Source organism: Saimiri boliviensis, chromosome 4, assembly GCF_048565385.1.
Source record: "Saimiri boliviensis isolate mSaiBol1 chromosome 4, mSaiBol1.pri, whole genome shotgun sequence".
Taxonomy (NCBI): Eukaryota; Metazoa; Chordata; class Mammalia; order Primates; family Cebidae; genus Saimiri; species Saimiri boliviensis.
The window spans coordinates 33,413,106-33,434,039 of NC_133452.1; the positions used below are offsets into that span (position 1 = coordinate 33,413,106).

Below are 20,934 nucleotides of genomic sequence, written 5' to 3' on the forward strand. Positions count from 1 at the left end.
TTTTCTTCCAATTCAAGATACAAGCTCTACTGATGACATTGAGCTCTGCCAAAGAATATGATTTTTCCTTCTGTTCCTTACCTCCATTTAATTTTTCTGTGAATCAAAATGTGACAAGAATCATTTAAGTGAGCAGAGAGTCAATAATAATATGAATAATAACCATTAGTTAAGGACCAACCCTGCACCAGACTCGGGACATTGTATGAATCATTTTGAATCCTTCCAACCGATGGTGATGTTGAGTATCATTGTTCCTATGTTAGAGGTGAACAAATTGAGAACTGGAAGTAATTAAGGTAGGTTAGTGGCAGAGCCGGGATTTAAATCCATGTTTCCAAAGCCGGGGCTTTGGGCTTGTTCTTACAGAGACAGGAGTCTCTACAAAAGAGACTCTGTTCCACAGCTAATCCTCACCACTTGGGCTTAACATTTTAGGGACGGGTTGGAAAGAGAATGTTAAAAAAAAAAAATGGTTTCGATGCCAAGGGAGACGTACACTCCTGCATTTACCTCAGCCCTGAGATAACTTGATGAAAAAAGCCAGCACATAAAATCAGCAGGCATGGGCTATAAATATTAACTTTGCTCCTCATTTTGTTCTCCCATGCTGTTCCCATGGAGACACAGCTCCTCCATGTATCTGGAATTCAGGCCGCCCAGGGGACATGACCAAGAGCGGCGAGAGAGGCCCAGTAGACAGACCAGCACTGTGCAAAGCCTCCACGCCCTGTCTGAGTGGACTCCTTCCTCTTCCTTCTCATTCTTTTTTTTCCCTTGCCATTTTCATTAGAAACTGACAATCAGATGATTTTGTAATGAGATATGGACTCAAAAAACCAATTCTTCATTTGCAAACATTTTCAAGGCAAAAAAGAAACCTCTGCAGGGACCATCCATTTGTAGACGGGGGCAGCAGCCACGGCTCTCAGCAAGGGGGATACTCTCAGGGCTCGGATGCAGCCCTAATCTGGCAGACATCACTGATACTCACGGGGTCTAACGAGGCCTTCCACACCCATGCTTGGCACTTGCTTAATTAAAATATTTATGCTGCAATTTTAACATTGAGGTATATTTGATTTCCCATAAGCAATGGGGATTTCTTTTATTCTTTTTTTTTTTTTTCAGACAAGTCTCACTCTGTTACCCAGGCTGGAGTGCAATGGCGCAATCTCAGCTCACCGCAACCTCTGCCTCCTGTGTTCAAGCGATTCTCCTGCCTCAGCCTCCCAAGTAGCTAGCATTACAGGTGCACGCCACCATGCCCAGCTAATTTTTGTATTTTTAGTAGAGACTGGTTTCACCATGTTGGCCAGGATAGTCTCGATCTCCTGACCTCGTGATCCACCCACCTTGGCCTCCCAAAGTGCTGGGATTATAGGCATGAGACACCGTGCCCAGCTGGGGATTTCTGAAAAACAGAAATCACCTTCAGATAAAACACTGTGATCCAGTGTGCCCCCAAATGCTGCCTAGCATTCTACCCCAAATGGGGATTACCAATTTGGCCAGTCTGGCAGTATTTTCTTCCTTGTTTCTAAAGATAGATATGGGTGAAAAAATGTTTTGAACATAGGTTAAAATCTCTGCTCGCTCTCGCTCTCTCTCTCTCTCTCTCTCTCAAAAAACCAATACGCAACGTACACAAAACTTCTGATAGAAAATGTAATGACTGTGCTACTTGGGAGGCTGAGGTGGGAGAATCACCAGAGCTCCGGAGTTCCAGGCCAGCCTGGGAAACACAGTAAGACTCCATCTCTACATTTTTTTTTTTTAATTAGCCAAGCATGATGGCGCACACCTGTTGTCCCAGCTACTTGGGAGGTCAAGGCGGGAGGATCACTTGAGTCCAGAGGTTGAGGCTACGGTGAGCTGTGATGGCTTCAGCCTGGGTGACAGAGTGAGACCCTATCTCAAAAAAGTAATTAATTAATTAAAGGGAATATATCTAGGATGTTCTCTCAATACAATAAAGTGTCTGGCACAAAATAACAAAACAAAACTTGGCTCTCCTTCCCTCAGGGACAGTAACTTGTATGAGAAAGTTTCACCAATTTCATCATATTTTATTTTGTTTATCTATTTATTTATTTGTTTTGAGACAGAGTCTCACTCTGTCGCCCAGTTTGGAGGGCAGTGGCGTGATCTTGGCTCACTGCAACTTCCGTCTCCCGGGTTCAAGTGATTTTCCTGCCTCAGCCTCCCAAATAGCTTGGACTACAGGTGCAAACCACCACACAAGGCTAATTTTTGTATTTTTAGTAGAGATGAGGTTTCACCATGTTGGTCAGGCTGGTCTTGAACTCCTGACCTCAAGTCATCCACCTGCCTTGGCCTCCCAGAGTGTTGGGATTATAGGCGTGATCCACCATGCCCAGCCCATATTTTAATATTGCAGCTCCATGGGCTTGAAAGTCTCCTCACCACAGGCTAAGCAATGCTGTGGGAAACTGGCACACACTGTTCACTGTGAAGCTCTCTCCCTCTGCCAGACATCTCCTTCCAGGGCTCCCTCTGAGCCCTAATCCTATTCAAGGCCACAGAAAATGGGATTAAACAAACAGTCAGCAGAGACATCCTAACCTTCATTTTAACACTGGGCATTTTCTAAACACAACCTATAATCTTTGTTAAGTACTGTACGCCCAGGTCACGGCTCTTCTGACACTGAGATTTATCCTCCCTGAATGTATAACAAAGGGTAGAATGAGAAAGAGAATATAAATGGACTAAGTCCATTATTCAAGCTTTCAACCTAAATTAAAATCAATCAAGCCTCCGCAATTACATCAGGTAACACTGGCTATGTTGAATCACGTGCTATGTAAACATGGATTTTTTCAAAGACCAGAACTGTACTATCCAGAGGTCATGGAAGAACTTGTTGTTGTTGTTGTTTTGTTTAGACAGGGTCTTGCTCTGTCCGCCGACCTGGAGTGCAGCCGTTTAATCTCAGCTCACTGTAGCCTCAACCTCTAGGGCCCAATATGGGTTTCGCCTCGTTGCCTAGGCTGGTTTTGAACTCCTGGGTCCAAGCAAACCGCCCACTTCAGCCTCCCAAAGAGCTGGGATTACAGGTGTAAGCCACCAGGGCCAGCCCTGCAATACTTTTAAACAAACGCAGTATAGTTCTAGTCATTAAGAGGATCTCAAAGTACAGAAAGCCAGTTCAGTATGGGCACTGGTATCTCTCAGTAGTTCTGTGACGTGGCTTGTCAGCTGGAGTATATTTCGCTTTCTGAGGGTTATTTTAAATGAAGAATCTGTGTCCTTTATTCCTGAAACCATGTCATCATCATCATATTCTCTTCCTTGTTTTCTCTCCTCTCTTTTATACTTCTTGTCTTTCTCTTCCTCCTCCTCCTCTTCCTCATCTACCCCTCAAATTTTATTTACTTATTTTTTTAGAGACTTCGTCTTACTCTGTTATCCAGGCTGGAGTGTAGCAGTGTGATCATGGCTCTTTGCAGACTGGAACTCCTGTGCTCAAACGATCTCCCCACCCCAGCCTCCCAAGTAGCTAAAGCTATAGGCATATGCCACCATGCCTGGCTATTTTTTTAATTTTTATTTTTGTAGAGACAGCGAGTGGTGGGGTGGCAGTGGGGATTGGGAGGGATGTCTCTCCATCTTGCCCAGCCTGGTCTCCAACACCTGGGCTCAAGCTATCCTCCTGCCTTGGCCTCCCAAAGCACTGGGATTATAAGCATGCCTGGCTAATTTTTAAAAATTATTCTGCCGGGCGCGGTGGCTCAAGCCTGTAATCCCAGCACTTTGGGAGGCCGAGGCGGGTGGATCACGAGGTCGAGAGATCGAGACCATCCTGGTCAACATGGTGAAACCCCGTCTCTACTAAAAAGTGCAAAAAATTAGCTGGGCATGGTGGCACGTGCCTGTAATCCCAGCTACTCAGGACGCTGAGGCAGGAGAATTGCCTGACCCCAGGAGGCGGAGGTTGCGGTGAGCCGAGATCGCGCCATTGCACTCCAGCCTGGGTAACAAGGGCGAAACTCTGTCTAAAAAAAAAAAAAAAAAAAAAAAATTATTCTGTAGACATAGGGTCTTGTTATATCTTCCAGGCTGGCCTTGAACTCCCAGCCTCAAGTGATCCTCCTGCCTCAGCCTCCCAAAGTGCTGTGATTACAGATATGAGCCACTGTACCTGGCCCTAACTTAGATTTCATATAAACAAAATTACTCTGCTTTCTGTCCTAACCAATAGTGTTGCAACCAACAAATCCCTTCCACAGCTTTTCACTAGGTACTTGAAACGGGATTCCTCTTTAGACATAAGTGGAAAAAAACCTCAATTTATGCTGGGTGCGGTGGTTCATGCCTGCAATCCCAACACTTGGGAGGCCGAGGTGGGTGGATCAACAGAGGTTGGGAGTTTGAGATCAGCCTGGCCAACATGGTGAAATCCTCTCTCTACTAAAAATACAAAAAAATTATCCAGGCGTACCCTGTAATCCCAGCTATTCAGGAGGCTGAGGCAGGAGAATCACTTGAACCTGGGAAGCAAAGGTTGCAGTGAGCTATCATGCCTTTGCACTCCACCCTGGGTGACAAGACTCCATCACAAAACAAAACAAAACAAAACAAACCTCCTCAATCCATGCCCATGGGGAAAAAATATCAACCCCAAAAGTTCAAATTCTCATTAAGTTTCAGCGGATTTTAAACACTAGAAACACGTCTATAGAAGTTTCAGCGTTGACCACGACACAGGATTCTCATTAAACTTTATTTTAATGCTTCTCAAAATTCTGTGGCAGATTTTTTGCCAAGTTGTTTCCACTTATTTATGTATTTATTATTTTGAGACAGGGTCTGGCTCTGTCACCCAAGAAGGAGTGCAGTGGCACAATCATGGCTCACTGCAGCCTTGACTTCCCTGGGCTCAAGTGATTCTCCTGCCTCAGCCTCCCGAGTAGCTGGGACTACAAGTGTGTGCTACCACACCTGACTAATGTTTGTGTGTGTTTTATGTAAAGATGAGGTCTAGCTATGTTGCCCAGGATGGTTTCAAATTCCTGGGCTCAAATGATCCGGCTGCCTCGGCTTCCCCAAATGCTGGGATTACAGGTGTTAGCCACCATGCCCAACCTACATTGTTTTTATTTAAAAAGACTGATTTTAAAAACTAATAACTTAAAACTGACATACAGACAACACACATACATACATTGTGTGATGTGCGGTCTACAGAATATTCTCCTTTCCTTCTAAAGGTTTTACGGTGCATTTTTATCATCAACCAGTCTTTTATTATCAAGCTTCAATGGCCTATTGAGACAAATAGTTCTGAGACCATTCTTCCACCACTGGGCGCAGGTGTGAGGGATACTATATTCATTTAGCCTGTTTAGCTTTCCAGGCAGACTTTGTGACTTTGGCAGCTCTGGCAGGCTTCTTGTGCACTGCTTTGATGACACCCACAGCAGTTGTATGTCTCACATCATCAACAGCAAAACAGCTCGGAGGAGAATAGTCAGAGAAGCTCTCAGCACACGTGAGCTTGCTAGGAACCACATCAATGATGGCAGCATCAGCTGAGTCCAATAATTTGGGGCCATCTTCCAGCTTCTTCCCAGAACAGCAACCAGACTCCTTTTCCAGCTCAGCAAACCTGAGATCGTGCTACTGAGATCAGCCTGGGCGACAGAGCGAGATTCCATCTCCAAGAAAAAGGTGTTTGCTGTACATTCTTTTGTGAGTAGCCTTTATCAGATAAAGGAAATTATTTTTTAATACCAGTCTCCTAAGAGTTTCTGTGATGAATTGATGGTGCGTTATTGTAGGAGCCTGAAAGACAGCCTTGTACTCATAAAGATGTAGAAAGTAAAACAGAGACCTGTGTAAGTATGTGAAAGAAGACACCTTTTTACTTTGTCCTTAGCTGAAAATGGTATAGACTACAGATCACAAAGTACCTGTTCTATTTTTAGTGACAGGGTCTCACTCTATTGCCTAGGCTGGAGTGTAGTGGTACAATCATAGCTCACTGAACCCTTGACCCCCTGGGCTGTAGCTAGGACCACCAGTGCTCACCACCACACCCAGCTTACTTGTAAACCCTTTGTAGAGGGGAGGTCTTGCTTTGCTGCCCAGGTTCAAAACATCTATTTATACTGAACAAGCTAAGCAAGAGACTCTAGGTACCAGTTATCTGTTTTCCAAGTATAAAAGTGACATTAAAAAGAACATAGTGTTTTTTAAATCCTTCAAGCCGCAATATCTTGATAAGATTTTGGTTGTTTTTATCCTGATATTAATTTCCAACAATAAGAACGGTGAAAGGAAATTATAAAGCAAACTGTATGTAACGGCAGCACGACCATGTCTCCAAATCTCCAGAAGGTGGAGGCAGTGAGCCACGGAGATTTCGGCCCAACAGGTTTTTCTGCCTTCAAAGGCCAGTAACGAACTTGAATTGAGCAGAGAAGTTGGGCTATCTAGCCATTTTATCCTCCTTCAATGATTTAATGTGTAGCACTTTCAGGCAGAAATAGTCCTCACTAAAGCACTGTTTTGTAAGGGGTGCGTCTTCCCTGGTTTTGATCTCACTGGTCTACAATGCTTAGATAGGATCCACTCAATCCACGTAAATATAAAACTATCCGGAAGGGCTCTTCGCTTTGGACTCACGGCAACAGGATTCATTTGAAACAACTAACCTGACACCATTGAATGAATGAGTAAACATGTAAGTATAATGCTATACAATCACCTCAGTCTGCTCAGGCTGCCATTACAGAAAACTGTGAACTGGGTGGTTTAAATAATAGAAATTTATTTTTTCACAGTTCTGGAGGCTGGGAAGGCCAAGATCAAGGTGCCAACTGATTCAGTTCCTGTTGAGGGCTCTTTTCTGGGCTTGCAGATGACCCCCTAACATGTGTCCTCACCTGTTAGAGAGTGAAAGAAAGCAAGCTCTCTGGTGTTGCTTCTTATAATGGTACCAATCCCATCATTAGAGCCACACCCTCATGACCCCACCTAACCCTAATTACCTCTCAGAGGGCCCATCTAGAAATACCTTCACATCAGGGGTTGCAGCTTCGACTTATGAACTGAGAGAGGGGAGAGTAAGTGTTCAGTCTATAACAACAACTAACTGCAAAGATGTACAGAGGGTTGCTTAGGAAGGAGCTGACAAAGCTTTTAGCTCTAATGCAGAGAATTGATGTATTTCTGGTCCAGTGGGGATTCTTTTCTTCCTTCATTCTCTGCTGTGTGTCTGAGGCTTTTTCTGTCCTCTGCCATCTGTCCTGAACCTAGAGAATTCCTTTATCAAGTTTCTTATCCCTTATAACAAAAATTTTTAAATCTTCCTTCTACCTACTCTCAGGTATCACTTTAAACTCAAATTTTAATCACACTGTGGCTGAGTGGGTTTACTTATTCCAGAAACTTTGCAAAATCCGAACCACCTGCTTTTCTTGTTTTTCACTGAAAAACAAAGTTCACTTAATTATAATCCTTGGTCACAACTCACTCTTTTTCTTTTTCTTTTCTTTTCTTTTTTTTTTTTTAAGATCAAGTCTCACTCTGTGGCCCAAGCTGGAGTGCAGTGGTGTGATCTTGGCTCACTGCAACCTCTGCCTCCTGGGTTCAAGCAATTCTCGTGCCTCGGCCTCCTGAGTAGCTAGGATTATGGGTGTGTGCCACCACACCCAACTAATTTTTGTATTTTTAGTAGAGACGGAGGTTTCACCATGTTGTCCAGGCTGGTCTCAAACTCCTGGGCTCAAGTGATCTGCTCACCTAAGCCTCCCAAAGTGCTGGAATTACAGGTGTGAGCCACCGCACCTGGCCGACTCACTCTTGTTATTGACTCATGAATGTCCATTTCTTCCGCTCTCTCTCTTCTCATCCTTGTAGTATCATTACACAGTAAGCATCCATGAATCCATCTTGCATTATAAACACTAAGACTTTGGCAATATCTTACCTTTGCTTATGTTCTCTTTCCTCTTCTCTTTTCTTGCCTTCCTGGGGTACCACAATCCAAAGACCAGCATTCATCAGTCTGTTGTTTTCTTTCTATGCAGTTACTTCACTCAACTATATGAATTTCTAAACACTATACTTTTCCATTTTATGAAAAGGATAGTATGCTGTATGTAAATATGCTAAGACTTTTAAAACTTCATATTGATATGATTCATCCATATTGTTGAAAATTCAGTCATCATATTCATCCATATTCATTATTATATTGTCCAAATTTATCCATATTGTTTCATGTTGCTATATTTCATCCATTTTGGTTGCTTTATTCAAGGCTGCAGTGAGCTGTGATAGTGTCACTCCACTCCAGCCTGGGTGACAGAGTAAAACCCTGTCTCTAATAAATAAATTTTAAAAAATTCCCTGTATATGTTTTATGCATGTTTTGCTAGAAATTTTTTCTAGGCTCTTGATATGCTCTGAAGTATTACAAATGATGTCTTCTTTCTAATTTCAATCTCTAGCTGTTCGTTGCTGGTGTTTGGAAATGCAACTGTCTTGCTAATTTGCTAACCTTTCCTATTTCTAATATACCATCTGTAAATTCATCTTTTTGTGGGGGTGGGGGTGGGATAGGATGCGTTCTTGCTCTGTTGCTTGGGCTGGAGTGCAGTGGCACTATCAAAGCTCATTGTAGCCTCAACTCCCAGGCTCAAGAGATCCTTCTGCCTCAGCCTCCCCAGTACTTGGGACTACAGGCATGAGCCATCGCATTTGGTTAATTTTTAAATTTTTTTGTAGTGATGAGGTTTTGCTATGCTGCCCAGGCTTGCCTCAAACTCCAGGCCTCAAGTGATCTTCCTTGATCCACCTGGATGCACCTCCAAGTCTCAAGTGATATTCCCGAAGTATTAGGATTACAGGAGTGAGCCACCATGCCTGGCCTATAAATTCTTTTGTTTGTTCTGTGGAACATAATAATGCCATCTATAAATAAAAATGGTTTATCTTTATGATTCTAATTTTTGTATTGCTATTAAAGAGTGGTAAGAGTGAACATCTTGTTTCATTCTTGTTTTTAAGAAAATATTTCTGGTGTTTTCCCATATAGAATGATGTTTGCTTAAAGGCTTTTTATAGACTTTTTGGGGTTTGTTTGTTTGTTTGTTTGTTTTGACACAGATCTGTTGCCCAGGCTGGAGTGCAGTGGCACAATCTTGGCTCACTGCAACTTCCTGGGTTCAAGCAATTCTCCTGCCTCAGCTTCCTGGGTAACTGGGACTACAGGCCTGCACCACCATGCCCAGCTAATTTTTGTATTTTTAGTAGAGATGGGGTTTCACCATTTTGGCTAGGCTGGTTTCAAACTCCTGACCTCGTAATCCACCTGCCTCAGCCTTTCCAAAGTGCTGGGATTACAGGCGTGAGCCACCACGCTCAGCCTTATAGACCTTTTTTTTTTTTTTTTCTTGTTTAAGTGGGTAGCTTTTATTTAGATTTACACTTTTGTTGCCTTGTGTAGCCTTTGTTGTAGGTTCCAAAATTATATGTTGATGAATAACATTATACATAAACTGTTTTCACTGTTTTATTTTTGTGTACATATTTGTTTATAAAGTCAGTGAATTTCTTGGCCAGGTTCAGGTAAGTGAAGGGCCTTTATAAATAGTTTATATTGTTTAGACCCAAGGTATGCTGAAAACACAGTCTGCAGTAGAATAGGAAAAAACATCTTTCTAAAGACAGGCTTAGAAACTCTAAGCCAGTAACTTAAGATGTTCTCTTTGTTTGGCAACAGAGCTGTTTCATACCTGGCTGCTAGGCTACCATTTATAGGTAAAGCTAAGAAAACAGGGTATAGACCACCAACAAGAAGACCAACCAGTCCACTACGTGTTGCGGTACAGGTTTCGCAATTCAAATCACCTGTTGTCAAAGGAATAGTTACAAAACCTCTGTAAGTTACTTGTGTTGTAAAGAAAGGGATCACTGCCATTGGTAAGGCAGAAACTATACGAGCCTTTGTCACATTCAAGACACGTCGAAAAAGACTGTTTCCTATGAGGCCACAGAGAGCAGCATTTAATCCAACATAAACCGATCCATTTTCAAGTAGATTCCTTTCTGCTTCTGGAAGCTGGTTAATTTTTCTGTTTAAGATTTCAAAAATGTCTTCCTGGTTATTAATGGATTCATAATTTTCCATTTTGAGCCTGTAATCCCAGCAACGCAGGAGGCTGAGGCAGGATAATCACTTGAACCTAGAACGCAGCTGTTGCAGTGAGCTGAGATCACTTCTCTGTACTCCAGCCTGAGCGACAGAGCAAGACTCCTTATGCTCTCCTCCCACTAGCCTGTGGGTGCTTCCTCAGGTGTTTCTCATCCACGCCGGAGGTCACCACAGCTGTACCCGCCTGAGCGCATCCATCTTTGGCGGACATGTGACTCAGCCTGCCTTATAGACATTTTTATGAAGTTAAGGAAATTGCCTATATTTCTGATTTGCTAAAAGTTTGTATTATGAATTTATGTTGGATTTTATCAACATAAACCTTGAGATCACTACAAATCTTCTCTTTTCTTAATCTGATATTATGGTCAATTATAGTTATGGTTTTTCTAATATTAAACTAACGACCCTGCGCGTGGCGGGCATGAAAACAAACTCCGGAGGGTCGCACACGGGTTCGAGTTGTCATTGCTGGGGTTGTTCTGTCGTGCCAGGAGGCTCTCCGAGATTGGGGCCCGGTCACTACGTCGTCGGCTGGTGCGATGGCGTTTCTCTAAAGCATGTCGGGGGGTGCTGAGTGCCCTGGGAAGGTCTGGAGCGGAGCTGTGCGCCGGCTGTGGAAGTCGACTGCGATCCCCTTCGGTTTTGTGTATTTACCGAAATGGTTTTCATCTGCCTTGGCAAGTTATCCAAAGTAACCTGTAAATTCTTATCTTCGATTTTCTGAAGAACAACTACCCATATTTAAAGCTCAGAACCCAGATGCAAAAAATACACAACTAATTAGAAGAATCGCAGAGCGTTGGAGGGAACTTCCCGATTCAAAGAAAATATACGAAGATGCTTACAGGGCAAACTGGGAGGCACGCAAAGAAGAGACAAGCAGAAGTCAAGAACAACTAACTCCAAGTCAGATTGTATCTTTGGAAAAAGGAATCAGGTACAAACATTTAAAAAGGAAAGCTATAATAAAAAAGAGCGTTAATACTGCTTGGAAAACCAAAATGACCTTGTTCAGTTTATAACGTTTATGTAGCTGAAACCTTCCAAGAAGCTAAGGATGTTTCACCACAGGCAAAGCTGAAGACTGTAAATGAAAACTGGAAAAAAATCTGTCTGGTTCTCTAAAGAAAGTATATATTCAGCTTGCTAAAGATGATAAAATTCGTTATTATAATGAAATGAAGTCTTGGGAAGAACGGATGATTGAAGTACGATGAAAGGATTTTATACATTGCAAAACAAAGCGATCACCAAAAGATGACACTGAGCAGTGTTAAAAGTAGAAGATTGAAATGTGTTCACAATGAATATGCACAGGAAACCAGATAGGTCTCCATACCTGAAGCTATAATAAACTTAGAAAGGATAAAGTTGGTAAACCTTTTATATTCAACTTCTTTTTCTTCAGCTCATGGATTCTGCCAGTGTAATATTTGCTTTGGAAAACCTAGATAAAGATTTATGCAAAATTATTTTGTGTTGAGGAACTACTGAGGATCAGAGTAATCCATGCAAATGTGAATCATTTACCTTTGATAAAGGTAAATCAGACTATGAATTTTGTTTTTTTTGTTTTTGTTTTGTTTTGTTTTGTTTTTTTAACAAAGGATGATGACTATGGAAAGAGCATTCTTGTTTCCTTATATTATGGAGGCAGGAGTTTCCTTTTCAAAATTGCTACAAGTTATAGATTAGAAGCCTCAGTGTTCTGTGATATAATTGTGCATTTTTCAAAAAGCAGCCAGAACTGATCTAGGTAAATTCCAGTTCCTGGGTATAATTCATATTATATTTAGAATTGATGGTTTTACACACAAGTGATTGCTGGTTTCAGTTGCAACTTTTTATAAAAGGGACTGAGAAATTTATAAGCCTTTTTCTCACTGTCCTTTTTCCAAAGTCAAAACTAAGAAATTACGTACCAGATCTATGCATATTACTTCATGTTGCATAGAATAAATGCTTTAATCTTTAATTTTACATGTCCTAATTATATAAGATGAAACATTTGTTTTACAGCTTTTCCCTTCTTATAAGGAATTATATATTTTTTGAATTATTTTCTCTCACATGAGTATATTGATCCAGAAAGAAAACTTGCATTGTACATATTTTAAAATGAGAAATCTAAAAAATGAGACATCTCCACAGTCTCTGGAATTTGAAACACTTTACATAGGTGTAAGAGCCTATGTGCTTTTTATGGCCTGGGATCTAGAAATTGTGTTTATAATTTTAAATATTTTTTAAAGACTTTTATGATACACAAAAATTAACATGAATATTTTGTGTTTATAAATAAAGTTTACTGGAACACAACCAAGATCATTCCTTTACTTGTTGTCTATGGCTGCTTTTCTGTTACAGTGGCAGAGTAGCTCCCATAGAAATTACAGCCCACATAGCCTGATATTTACTGTTTGTCAGTTCACAGAAAAAAATTTGCCAACCCATGGTCTATAGCATAGTGTGATATGACTACTGTTCCAATGTACTGAGGTATTGGGATAGTTTTTTCAACTGTTTTCAGATGTTCTTGTTTTAGAATCATTGTCACCTTTAAGAGGAAATAGGTCATCACTACATAAGCTAAACAAATTGTTGCTTCTCAGTGTCAGCAAGAAAAATAATCTAGTTTCAAATTACATTGTAGTGTAATGACAAAGATCCATAGCGTGTGGAATGAGATTCTTTTAAAATTATTTGTTATGGCTTAGTAAAATGTACCTTTTCCAGTTAGCACATGTCACAGAAACCTCACTGTAGTTGAAAGCTATCTTTCTTTAGCATTTGTTTATCCTTTTAGGAGAGTCAAACAAAGGTTTTCAAAATCCATACCATCTGTTTGAGCAGAATAATTCATCTTTCATCATCAGTTCACAGGTATAGAATAACTCAATTTATATGTACTTCATATGTTATACAAAAGATTTAGAAATTATAGATTCTAGATCTCCAGAAAGACTTTGAAGACATTGATGTCACAAAAAGATGACTTGTTATATGCTGAGCTTGACAAAGGTACGAATGGAAGAGAAAAATTGTAGCTTATGAGGAAAGATGAAGCTTAAACATATAAAGTTGGATGTTTTAGAATAACTTTTCCCTGCACTGCTTCTCAATCTGGGTGCAGACAGGACAATACCAGTCACTGGTGAAATAGATAGGATGGGTTTGAGGCTAGAGCAGTTTAGGAGCAGGGGTGAAGAGAAGGAGGTAGGTTAGTGTCTATCACAGGCTTTCTCAATTAGGTTGTCAGGAGAAAATTCAGAAGTTCCTGTGTTGTCTAGAATGGTACTAATTACATACAATCCTTAGGACAATGGAGAAAATCGTAACTCAAATCATTGACTCAGTTCTGTTCTGTTCAGATGAGCTCAGAGAGCACATATGAGCACAATATGTTTGTAATGAGTATTATGTAATGAGTGAGATAGAGGAATGAGTTACTTGAACATCTCAGGACAAATGCAGCGTAAAAAAACATCTCTGTAGTTACCCTGGAGGGAAATTTCCTCTGAGCTCTGTTAACATTAACTACCTGTACTATTTTACACTTAGCATTCACATCGTACCCTCTCAAATATATTGGGAAGTTCAGTGTTAAGTATGTTTCTCAAGGACTTACAACTTAATATAGGGAGGAAAAGTGTAGTGAAAAGAGTTAGAGCAAAACTATTTCATTGGAATATCAAATTATATTTGGTTCTCTGTTCCTAAAATAATGTAATTTTTGATATTTTAAATAATAGGATAATCTGGTTTCCAAGCCTTTTTTTTCCTCCTGACATCCAGAATACATACTGGATCCAAGTCTTTCTTAAACTTCAGTACATGCAGAAGACTGGCATGTCATATACCAAATGCCATTTAGCTGTAACTGTATATACAGATGTTCTGTTATAACGAATAAGAACATCAATAACCAGTGACCACTCATATAAAGCCTTATTATTGTGTGTGTGTGTGTGTGTGTGTGTGTGTGTGTGTGTGTGTGTGATTATGTTGCTCAGGCTGGAGGACATGGCGTGATCTTGGCTCACTGCAGCCTTGAACCCCTGGGCTTAAGTGATCTTTACAAGTAGCTGGGAATGCAGTAGGCATACACCACCATGCCTGGCTAATTTTTGTATTTTTTTTTTTTTAGAGATGGAGTCTTGCTATGTTGCCCAGGGTGGTCTCAAACTCCTGGCATCAAGCAGTCCTCCTTTCTCAGAATCCCAAAGTGCTGGGATTATAGGTGTGAGACACCATGCTTGGCCATAAAGCCCTACTATTTTTTCTTTGGAGACATAGTCTTGCTCTGTCAAAGCTGGAATGCAGTGGCGAGATCATGGCTCACTGCAGCCTTGAACTCTAGGGCTTGGGAGGCATCTCAGCCTCCCAAGTAGATGGGATGATAGTTGTAAACCATCACGCCTGGCTATTATTTTTTCAGACTTTTCTTCCAATGAAGTAGTTGTTGTGGAAGCTGAGTGTTAGAAGGAAAGATCCTGAAGAAATGAAATAAAGCAGGGTGGATATTGCCATGAGTAGTCATACAGTAGTTTTTATACTTTTGTTCTTTGGAGTACTAATATTAGGTTTTATAAAAGTAATTTGATGAGAGGAGAAAGGGTAGTGTTTATTTTACTTTCTGATGTTTACTTAAATAATATTGTGTACAAATTCAGCTTACTATAATTATGTAATTATTATAGTGCTTTAGCTAACTCATTTTTTGGAAAAATATTTTCTTTGTGCAAGGCATGTTATTTTTTTCTAAGTGCTCTGAATGTGTATATTTAGATTTCTGAATTGAAAAAAATTATAGTAGCATACTATAAGTAGATTTCAAGTAATTAGAAAACTTTATTGATTTTTCTGATGTTTTCTGTACCTAAAATTTATCGCCACCAGGTTGTGCTAAAACGGCAGGAAGTTTTTATACAGCGAGTGGCAGTACCCATTATTTCTCTTAATTTTGCTAACATTTACTATAAGAATATTCTCTCCATCTTTTCTCCACTCACAGCTACTCTTCCTTCTCTTTATAACATCAAGCTATCACAGACAAATCTGAAAATGTTAGAAGCACAGACTATGTTGTATGTTTTGAAATTTTAAAGCAGTAATGTTCTTTTTTTTTTTTTTTTTTGAGACGGAGTTTCGCTCTTGTTACCCAGGCTGGAGTGCAATGGCGCGATCTCGGCTCACCGCAACCTCCGCCTCCTGGGTTCAGGCAATTCTCTTGCCTCAGCCTCCTGAGTAGCTGGGATTACAGGCACACGCCACCATGCCCAGCTAATTTTTTGCATGTTTAGTAGAGACGGGGTTTCACCATGTTGACCAGGATGGTCTCGATCTCTTGACCTCGTGATCCACCCGCCTCGGCCTCCCAATGTTCTTTTAAAAATTGAACTTCTGGAAAGAATAAGAAAATGAATACATTTATTACTTTAAATTTGTAAAGCTTTCCAAACAGAAAGTAAAATTATACAAAGCTAAAACAAACCAGCAAACAAAAAACATATGCATGCCTGAGATAAACCCAACTGGGCAAGGTTATTATCTTCTTTATGCGTTGTTGAATTTGATATGCTAATTTTTAAAGGATTCTTTAATCTATATTTATGTGTAAAATAAGCCTATAGCTTTCTACTCTGATAATGTCTTTTCCTGGTTTGATAACAAAATTATGCTAATCCTAAAAAAGGATTGGGATGTATTCCCCTTTATAGGACAACAATAAATATGTATTTGTATATTACATATATGTGACTTCCAATGTTCATGCTGACAATAGTTATCAATTTGATTCTTGTCCATTGTGATACGCTCTTCTAGCGAGTAAATGAGGAGGAGCCCCTTTTCTAAGTGCCAGCTGTCAACCTTGGGGATTTGGCCCGTAGTGTGGGGAGGTGACTATTCCAGGTAGTCATTCTTCACCTGTTGTCCTCAGTTACCACCCCTTCAGGGTTTGTGCAGTCGACTGATTTTTCCCCTGAGGTCACCTGCGGCAGCAGTCAGAGTCACCACAGGTGTGAGACAGACACTGACCGAAAGAAAAAGGAGGAAGAAAAGCGGCTTTTCTCTTGATCTTCTCTCTTTCCCATCCCTATTTTTTCCTCATGTATTTATTTATCGTTTCCTCTCTTTCCCTGAAAAGTAAATGCCTTTTGGATGGTAATAATCTTTTCCTGACTGTGGTCTATCAGAAAGCATGCCACATCTTCGAATCCCTTCAGGTTCTCTAAATTTAGCAATGCATGGAGAATCCCCACCCAAGAGCCAGAGCAGGAGGCAAGTTTCCCCACAGGAAGTCAGCTTTGTTTCACCATCTCCGCCTGGGTATCTCTGTTGAGTCCCCAATGCCACTTCCCTGTGGACTCTAGGGAGGCTTGACGCACCTACAGACACTGCACAAGTCCTTAAACCTCTACTGTTGTTATTCATTTCTCTTAGATTGTGTTTAGTCACTTTATCGACTACTCCTACAATTTACAATAATAGTAATGATAATAGTAGTTATGGAGGTAGCAGCACTATTAATAGTGGTAGTATTACCCCTATATTATTATTATTGTTATTTTGAGACAGGGTCTCTCTCTGTTGCCCAGGCTGGAGTGCCGTGGCACGATCTCTACTCACTGCAACCTCCGCCTCCCAGGTTCAAGTGACTTTTATGCCTCAGCCTCTGGAGTAGCTGGGATTACAGGTGCCCGCCACCATGTCCAGCTAATTTTTGTATTTTTAGTAGAGAAAGAGTTTCACCAGGTTGACCAGGCTGCTCTCGAACACCCACCTCAGCCTCCCAAAGTGCTGGGATTACAGGCATGAGCCACCACACCTGGCCACCAGTATTACCCCTATATTACATTAAGGGGCTAGTCTGTGCCAGACACTATACTAAGTGTTATACATGGAGTATTTAATTCATATATATGTATGAATTTAGAAATTTTTGGATTTTACTAAGGTAATATATTGCATATAGTATGCAACACAATCAGCAGGGTCTACAAGTAACAACTTATAATCAAGTAAATGTATATTTGTAGTGAAATGTGTGACTATAATAAATTCCATAGTGACTACAAGTAGCCTCAAATCATTTCAGATCAGATCTGTAACCAAATGAATCCAGGTACGATTGGGTTTTGGCACCAAAAGTCTTAGAGAGAAACTTGCAGTTTTTAGAGAATTTTGGATTTTGGAACCACAGGTAAGAAACTGTGGACCTATAGCAAAATCATTTCACAGATGATACAATGAAGACCACAAAAGAGCAGTGACGATCAGGAAGTATCAGTAATCAATCGAGGTTTATTTCTTTTCCATGTGTGTAACCAGTCGTTCAGCACCATTTATTCAAAAAGACATTCTCTCCCCCATTTAACTGTCTTGGTGACTCTCGGTTCTAGGCTGTTTATTCTGTTTATGGATCTGTCTGTCCTCACCCCAGTAGCACACTGTCATAACTACTGTGGTTTATAGTGAAATCTGAAATCAGGTGGTGTCAGTTTGTTTTTGTTTTTGTTTTGGCTCTTCTAGATTCACTGCATTTTCATATAAGTGTTAAAATCAACTTGACAATTTCCACAAAAAATATATTAGCTGTTTTTGGATGATACAATGGTGTGCCTGGAAAACCCTAGAGAATTAATGATAAAATTAATTCAAACGATTGAATAGAATAGCAGAATATAACAATACTATGTGAAAACCAATAACTTTCATATGCACAGGCAGGAACCATCTAGAGATACAATGATGGAAAAAATTCTCATTATAATAGCAACAAACAAGATAAAATATTAGGGATATACTTAGTAAGAAACGTGCAAAGCTATATGAGGAAAACTTTAAAACTCTGCTAAAAGAGACAAAATTAACTCTGATAAAAGAAAGAACATCTCATATTCTGATAGGATGACTTACTATCATAAAGATGTCAGTTTTCCCTAAATTAATTTGTAAGTTTAACTTAGCCTCCACCTCCACTTCAAATTCTAACTTTTTTTTCATGAAGCTAGACAAGTTGATATTTAACTTCTTATGAAAAAAATAAACATGCAATAATAGAGAACACTAAAAAAGAAAATCTTTGAGAAAGGATGAGCCCAGTAGCCCTCCCAGACTGAAAAAACACTATAAAGCCTTTAGAATTAAAACAGTATGGTACCGGAACATGAAATACAGGGACACCAGTGGAGTAGAATAGATAGTCTAGAAAAAGACCCAAACTCATATGAAACTTTAGTACTGTAAATGATAAAGGTACCATTTCAAGTTACTGAAACCAAGAAAGAATTTTAATAAATGGTGTTAAAACAACTGGTTAATCATTTGGGAAAAAAATAAAATTAGATTTATATTTCACATATATAAGAATAAACTTATTTCTCATATAAGAATAAGCTCCAAATGGATCAGAGATCTAAATGTGAAAAATGAAAAAAAATTTAGGATGGGCATGGTGGCTCATGCCTGTAATCCCAGCACTTTGGGAGGCCAAGGTAGGTGGATCACGTGGTCAAGAGTTTGATACCAGCCTAGCCAAGATAGTGAAACCCCATTTCTACCAAAAAAATACAAAAATCAGCCAGGTGCGGTGGCGGGTGCCTGTAATCCCAGCTACTAGGGAGGCTGAGGCAGAAGAATCACGAACCCGGAAGGCGGAGGTTGCAGTGAGCAGAGATTGCTCCACCTCACTTTATCTAGCCTGGGTGATGAAGCAAAACTCTGTCTCAAGAAAAAAAAAACAAAAAACAAAAAACAGAAAAAAGTTTTCATTTCATGGGTGTCATCTTTACCTTGGATATCAGTAAAGACTTTCTCACTATGACTGAAAGTCCAGATGCAATGAAAGAAAAACAGACAAATGTGATTACATAAAACTAAGAGCTAGCCAGGTGCCATGACTCAGGCCTGTGATCCCAGCACTTTGGGAAGCTGAGGCAGGAGGATCACTTTACCCTGCACTACCGCATGGGTGACAGAGTGAGAACCTGAAGAAAGAAGATGAAAGAAAGAAAGAGAGAAAGAAAGAAAAAAGGAAAGAAGCAAAGAAGGAAGGGAGGGAGGGAGGAGAAATGAAAGAAGAATGAGAGAGAAAGAGAAAGAATGTTTTTTAAAATTTTTTAAAATTACTATTATTTTTAATATATATTTTATTGCATTTTAGGTTTTGGGGTACACATGAAGAACATGCAAGATTGTTGCATAGGTGCATACATGGCAATGTGGTTTGCTGTCTTCCTCCTCATCACCTATATCTGGCATTTTTCCCCATGCTATCTCTCCCCAACTCCCCACCCCCTGCTGTCCTTCTCCTAGTTCTCCCCAACAGACCCCAGTGTGTGACGCTCCCCTCCCTGTGTCCATGTGTTCTCATTGTTTAACCCTGCCTGAGTGAGAACATGTGGTGTTTGATTTTCTGTTCTTGTGTCAGTTTGCTGAAATGATGGTTTCCAAGTTCATCCATGTCCCTACAAAGGACACGAACTCATTGTTTTTGATGGCTGCATAGTATTCCATGGTGTATATGTGCCACATTTTCCCTGTCCAGTCTATCATTGATGGGCATTTGGGTTGGTTCCACATCTTTGCTATTGTAAACAGTGTTGCAGTGAACATTCATGTGCATGTGTCCTTATAATAGAATGATTTATAATCCTTTGGATATATACCCAACAATGGGATTGCTGGGTCAAATGGAATTTCTATTTCTAGGTCCTTGAGGAATCGCCACACTGTCTTCCACAATGGTTGAACTAATTTACACTCCCACCAACAGTGTAAAAGTGTTCCTATTTCTCCACATCCTCTCCAGCATCTGTTCTCTCCAGATTTTTTTAATGATCGCCATTCTAACTGGTGTGAGATGGTATCTCAATGTAGTTTTGATTTGCATTTCTCTAATGACCAGTGATGATGAGCACTTTTTCATGTTTGTTGGCCTCATATATGTCTTCTTTTGTAAAGTGTCTGTTCATATCCTTTGCCCACTTTTGAATGAGCTTGTTTTTTTCATGTAAATCTTTTGTAGTTCTTTGTAGATTCTGGATATTAGCCCTTTGTCAGCTGGGTAGATTGCAAAAATTTTTACCCATTCTGTTGGTTGCCGATTCACTCGAATGATTATTTCTTTTGCTATGCAGAAGCTCTGGAGTTTAATTAGGTCTCATTTGTTATTTTGGCTTTTGTTGCTAATGCTTTTGATATTTTTTGTCATGAAGTCCTTGCCTATGCCTATGTCCTGAATGGTTTTGCCTAGGTTTTCTTCTAGGGTTTTTATGGTGTTAGGTCTTATGTTGGAGAAAGAAAGTTTTAAAGAAAGAGAGGAAAAGAAAGAAAAGAGAAAGACAGGAAAGAAAGAAAGGGAGGAAAGAAAGGGAGAAAACAGAGAAAGAAAGGAAGGAAGGAAGGAGACAAGAAAGGGAGAAAGGGAGAGAGAGAAAGAGAGAAAGAAAAGAAAAAAAAAAGGAAAGGAAAGGAAAGAAAGAAAGGGGTCAGGTGCAGTGGCTCACACCCGTAATCTGGACACTTTGGGAATCCAAGGTGGGCAGATTGCTTGAGCCCAGGAGTTCAAGACCAGCCTGGGCAATATGGTGAAACCTCGCCTCAGCAACAACAACAACAACAACAACAACAACAACAACAACAAAAATCCATTTACATGGCAAAAATGCCATAAGCAAAGTCAGGTTGATAAACCGGGAGAAAATATTTGCAATATCGTAAAGGTCCAATATGTCTAATAT

General features: G+C 40.2%; 2 pseudogenes; one reads left to right on the plus strand and one right to left on the minus strand.

Moving 5' to 3' along the window:
* Positions 1-9,530: 9,530 nt before the first annotated feature.
* Positions 9,531-10,394, minus strand: LOC101050451 (transmembrane protein 126A pseudogene; annotated as a pseudogene).
* Positions 10,395-10,550: 156 nt separating this feature from the next.
* LOC101050125 (transcription factor A, mitochondrial-like) lies at positions 10,551-11,406 on the plus strand (annotated as a pseudogene).
* Positions 11,407-20,934: the final 9,528 nt, after the last annotated feature.